This window comes from Phoenix dactylifera, unplaced genomic scaffold (genome assembly GCF_009389715.1).
Source record: "Phoenix dactylifera cultivar Barhee BC4 unplaced genomic scaffold, palm_55x_up_171113_PBpolish2nd_filt_p 001620F, whole genome shotgun sequence".
NCBI classification, from domain to species: Eukaryota; Viridiplantae; Streptophyta; class Magnoliopsida; order Arecales; family Arecaceae; genus Phoenix; species Phoenix dactylifera.
In genome coordinates this window covers 68,601-74,993 of record NW_024068925.1, presented here as the reverse complement: position 1 = coordinate 74,993, position 6,393 = coordinate 68,601, and the positions used below count along the sequence as shown (strand labels likewise).

At 38.8% G+C, this 6,393-nt stretch overlaps 1 pseudogene; it reads right to left on the bottom strand.

Annotated features, from left to right (window-relative positions):
• Nucleotides 1–1,974: 1,974 nt before the first annotated feature.
• On the bottom strand, nucleotides 1,975–2,072 carry LOC120108891 (annotated as a pseudogene).
• Nucleotides 2,073–6,393: the final 4,321 nt, after the last annotated feature.

Here is a 6,393-nt window from a genome sequence, read left to right as displayed (position 1 = left end):
GCTTTTTACTTGCGGGGACGACTCCGCGTCCTGTGGAGACGACTCGCGCGTATCTCTTGAAATCAGCCTTTTTGCCGCCACTGAGAGAGTCGACTCCGCTACTGAGAGAGTCGACTCCGACCCTGCGAGACGCCTCGCCAGGTGCCGGGGACGTCTCCAAACGTGCCAGTTCTTCCTGTTTGTGCCAGAGACGTCTCTGGGACAAACCGGAGACGTCTCGGCTGTCCCTGATCTGTTTTCTTCAACTCAAAAAATTCTTCAATAAATTCATAAAAATTATGGGAACTTGCCTAGACATTTCTTAACAATATTCTTAATTAATCACCTAAAATTCTCAAGTAAATTGTTAAGATAAATGGAATTATACTCTAGTGTTTTGTATTCATCAAAATCCGTTAGGGGGTCAACAGAGCTGATGATAAATCTTTCAACAACAGATTTTAATTTGTCAACTTCTTTAGTTAATCTTCTATTATCTTCTGAAAGTAATTCATTGTTTTTCTTAAGTTTATCATAGCTTTCAGTGAGAAGTTGATTTTTTTGATTTAGTTCTTTATTTTCTTTAACTAAGATTTCAGTTTTATTAGTTAGTTTCAGTTTTTCATCTATTAGGATTTGATTTTCATTCTTCAAGTTCTTGTTCTTACAAATAAGTTTCTTATATTCTAAATACAAATCAGAAAAGGCATCGTGAAGTTCATCAAATGTAAAATTGCTTTCAATTTCAGCATGTACCTAATGTGCCATGAAGCATGGATTTGCAATATGATACTGCTCTTCTTCTACACATGATGTTTTAGATTTGTTAGTGCATTCATATTTGACTTCAAGCATATTCCATATGTCTTTAGCAGTCATGCAAGAAGATATGCAATTAAACTCATTCCTATCTAATGCACAATATAATAGGTTCATGGCTTTTGAATTTTGTTGAGTCATTTTCTCATTATGACTAGTGTTTGTGTGTGTTCCATTGACTATAATGCTCCATAAACTATAATCAAGTGATTGTATGAAAATGCGCATGCGTGCTTTCCAATGTGTATAGTTTATGCCATTAAATAGTGGAGGTGTATCAATTAATTGTCCTCCTAGAAAATTATCTATTTGAGTTGTCATGATCTTTGGCTCTTGATCGTGAGATCAATAATTAATCTTAGAGCACCTGCTCTGATACCACTTGTTGCCCAAGATGACAACCCAAGAGGGGGGGGGGTGAATTGGGTTTTCTAAAAATTATGTTTCCTAATTTTTACTTTGAATTGAATGCAACGGAATAATAAGATGTTATTTACTTAAGTTCTAGGCGATTACACGTAAAGTAGTGGAAGATTAAGCTAGAGCAATTATAATCTATGAGAATGGTAAGGATGGAGTGGAAGCTAAGCAAGTTCTAAACAATCACTTATAAAATAATAGGAAACAAAGCTAGATATATTACACAATCAAGTATGAATGTAAGGCATGAAACACAACACTGGGCGCCTGAATCGACAAACATTTGACAATTCCTTAGATCATAATATTGAAAATCTTACGCAAAATCTCAGATCTGGTGAGATGGCTGATAATGTAGGAAGTCACCATGGTGATGAAGGTAGACCCCCAGTTATGACACTTCGACAATACTTACACCCTACTAGGACTAGTCAACCTTCATGCATGATTATTCCTGAAAATGTAGGACACTTTGAAATCAAACCAGGAGTAATTCAATTGCTGCCCAAGTATCATGGGATGGAATCTGAGAACCCTTATCTTCATCTTAAGGATTTTGAGGAAATTAGCATCACATTTAGAGTGCCAAATGTATCGGAAGATGTCCTTAAATTGACCTTGTTTCCTTTTTTCTTAAAGGATAAAGCCAAAACATGGTTGAACTCCTTGAGACCTAGATCGCTTGGAACATGGCATGATATGCAAAGAGAATTCTTGAAAAAATTCTTTTCCGCACAAAGGACTAACTTTTTGAAAAGGCACATTAGTAACTTCCAACAAAAAGACCATGAAACATTTTATGAATGCTGGGAGAGATTTAAAGATTTGCTTCTCTCTTGTCCTCATCATGGGTTTGAAACATGGAGAACCATTAGTTTCTTTTATGAAGGGTTGTCTCCACAGTTAAAACAATTTATAGAGACTATGTGCAATGGTCTATTTTTGGAAAAGCAACCCGATGAGGCATGGAACTATTTAGATTCTCTCGCAGAGACTGCACAATTATGGAATACAGGGGATAGAGTGAATAAACCTTTAGCTAAGCCTACTAGCATTGGACACGGGGGCCTTTACAACCTTAGTACTCAGGATGATATTTAGGCTAAAATGGCAGCCCTCACTAGGAAGGTAGAGGAAATTGAACTTAGAAGGATTGAACCCGTCAAGACCGTAGAACATAACAGCGAGTGTTGTAGGATTTGCGAGATGCCTGGCCATCTCATCACTGATTGCCCCACAATACCCGCATTCAAGGAAGTCTTGCACGATCAGGCCAATGTTATGAATACCTATCAAAAATCTTTCAATAATTGTTTTTCGGGTACTTACAACCCTGGATGGAAGAACCATCCAAATTTCAGGTGGAGGAATGACCAATCTCAACAAGTATATAACCCAACTCCTCCACCTCCGCAACCTCATTATGCACACGCACCCCCTCAAAAATCTAGTCTCGAAGAAACTTTGCAATCTTTCATGCAAGGTCAAGCTAAAATCAATGATGAATTAAGAAATCAACTGACAACGCTGACCACTGCTTTAAGTGCTCAAGAGAAAGGTAAGCTACCAGCTCAACCACAACCTAATCCTCAAGTCTATGGCGGTAGCAATGCATCATCATCAACTTTGCATAAAGAACAAGCAAAGAGTATAATAACTTTGCGAAGTGGTAAGGTTATTAACCGACCAATTCCAGAATAAACTCAAGTCATACCTGATTTTGACCCTCCCAAGACAAAAGAAAAGGATACCGAAGAAACCGAAGCACCAACATCAACTAAAAAAATTAAATGTCCTTTTCCTGCACCATTTCCACAAAGATTAAAGCTCTTGCAAAAGCTTGAACCAAACTCTGAAATTCTTGAGCTTTTTAAGCAAGTAAAAATCAATGTACCTCTTCTTGATGCAATCAAACAAGTGCCTTCCTATGCAAATTTTTTGAAATATTTGTGCACTGTCAAACGTCGTTTAAATGTCAAGAAGAAGGCATTTTTGGCTGAAAATGTGAGTGTAATTTTACAGCATAACATTCTCTCTAAATATAAGGATCCAGGTTGCCCAACTGTCTCGTGCATCATTGGCAATTTTAGGATTGAGCGAGCATTGCTAGATTTAGGAGCGAGTGTGAATTTGTTGCCATATACGGTATATGAGCAACTCGGTTTGGGTGAGTTGAAGCCAACAACTGTGACCTTACAATTAGCTGACAGGTCAGTGAAAGTCCCTAGAGGAATTATTGAAGATGTGTTGGTCCAAGTAGACAAGTTCTATTTTCCTGTTGACTTTATCGTACTGGACACACATCCTGCTTCCAATTCACCATCTCAGATTCCGGTCATCTTAGGACGTCCGTTCCTTGCAACTTCTAATGCATTGATCAATTGTAGGAATGGTGTCATGAAGCTTTCTTTTGGCAATATGACCTTGGAACTGAACGTCTTTAGTATAGGCAAACAACCCAGTGATCATGAAGAAAGTAAGGAAGTTGAATGGGTTAAAACCATTGCGGAAGAATATCTGTTAAAAGAAGCATTTACTGAATCGGCCGATAATGGTTTGATAGATTGGTGTTCTGAAGGTACTGCGGATGATGTGGTCCCACCTATTTTAGATAATTCGGATGTCATGATGGTCAAAGGGTGGAGACCGAGAATAGAGGAATTTGAACAGTTGCCACCTCGAAAAGCAAAGATAGTACCATCCCATGAACAAACACCTAAGCTCGAGTTGAAACCTTTACTGAAGGAACTCAAGTATGCCTTTCTTGAACCCGAGGACACATTTCCTATAATCATCTCATCTGATCTGGATCATGCCCAAGAAAGAAAATTACTTGGTGTTCTAAAGAATCATAAGGGAACTTTAGGATGGTCTATTGCCGACTTGAAGGGGATTAGCCCTTTAATTTGCACACACCGGATATATTTGGAGGACAATGCCAAAATCACAAGGCAAATGCAACGCAGGTTGAATCCTACGATGAGAGATGTGGTTAAAGCAGAAGTCCTCAAGTTGCTTGACGTGGGTATTATTTACCCAATTTTCGATAGCAAGTGGGTGAGTCCTACTCAAGTCGTGCCCAAGAAAGCAGGTCTGACGGTAGTCAAAAATGAGCAGGGTGAACTAGTCCCAACTCGTGTTCCAACGAGTTGGCGCATGTGTGTTGACTACCGAAAATTGAATTTGGTCACTAGGAAAGATCACTTTCTCCTACCCTTCCTAGACCAAGTTTTGGAAAGAGTTGCAGGACACAAATTTTATTGTTTTCTCGATGGCTATTCCGGGTGCTACTAAATCGAGATTTCACCAGAAGATCAAGAGAAGACTACCTTCACTTGTCCTTTTGGCACATTCGCTTTCTGTCGGATGCCATTCGGGTTGTGTAATGCACCTGCAATATTCCAAAGATGCATGCTCAGTATTTTTGAAGATATGAACGAGAAATTTTTAGAAGTGTTTATGGATGATTTCTCTGTTTTTGGCGATTCTTTTGATGATTATTTATTACATTTACAAGCTGTCTTAGTTCGGTGTTTAGAAAAGAATCTGATACTGAATTGGGAGAAATGCCACTTCATGGTGCCAAAGGAAATTGTCCTAGGACATATTGTTTCATCAAAGGGCATGGAAGTTGATAAAGCTAAGATTGACCTAATCGCCAAGCTACCTGCACCCAAGATGGTTAGAGATGTTAGATCATTTTTGGGTCATGCCGGATTTTATAGGAGGTTCATCAAGGACTTTAGTGTCATAGCCCGACCATTATATAACCTCCTATCCCTTGATACACCGTTCAATTGGACTGAAACATGTCAAGAGGCATTCAAAAAATTGAAGGCTATGCTTAGCACTGCACCCATCGTGCGACCACCTGATTGGTCGTTACCTTTTGAGATCATGTGCGATGCTAGTGACTATGCGATAGGAGCAGTCCTAGGACAACGCAAGGATAATAAGCCATATGTCATCTACTATGCAAGCAAAATCTTAAATGATGCTCAAATGAATTACACCACCACCGAGTAGGAATTGCTTGCAGTAGTATTTGCATTAGACAAATTTCGTTCTTATATCCTTGGTGCTCCTATTGTTATCTTTACGGACCATGCAGCGCTAAAATATTTGCTAGATAAGAAAGAGGCCAAACCACGCCTAATACGATGGATACTTCTACTCCAAGAATTTGACATCGCTATCAAAGATAGAAAGGGAGTAGAAAATGTAGTTGCTGACCATTTATCACGGCTAGTTTTTAATGATTCGGTGCCACAATTGCCCATCAAGGACTCGTTCCCTGAAGAGCAATTGTTTGCACTTTCTACTATGCCATGGTATGCTGATTTTTGTAAACTTTCTTGTCACGAACCGGATGCCGAAGCATTGGGGATCGAATTATAAGAATAATTTCTTGCGTGAAGTAAGAAGTTATTATTATGATGCCTCCTATTTGTTCAAGTATTGCAATGATCAAATCTTTAAAAGATGCATACCGGATCATGAGATGCATAGTGTACTCTCTTTTTGTCATGCCAGTGCTTGCGGAGGACACTTTGCATCTAAGAAAACGGCAGCTAAGGCGTTGCAATGTAGTTTTTATTGGCCTACAGTATTTAAAGATGCCCACGAGTTTTGTAGGACATGTGACCAATGTCAACGTGTAGGAAGTCTAACTCGTAGGCAAATGATGCCTCTTCAGCCCATTACTGCTATTGAAATTTTTGACATGTGGGGCATCGATTTTATGGGCCCATTTCCACCGTCTTTTGGATATGAGTATATTTTAGTTGGTGTTGAGTATGTATCCAAATGGGTAGAAGTTGTGCCTTATCGAACAAATGACCACAAACCAGTTTTAAAATTTCTTAAAGAAAACATATTTTCTAGGTTTGGAATGCCCAAGGTTATAATTAGTGATGGAAAAAAATATTTCTGTAATAAACCTTTTGAGATTCTATTACGAAAGTACGGTATCACCCATAGAATTGCAACCCCTTATCACCCGCAGACTAGTGGCCAAGTGGAGTTAGCCAATCGGAAGATTAAACAAATTTTAGAGAAAACGGTGAATCCATCACGCAAAGACTGGTCTTTAAAACTTTCTGACGCATTATGGGCTTACCGTACTGCTTATAAAACTATTCTTGGTATGTCTCCGTATTGGCTAGTCTATAAAAA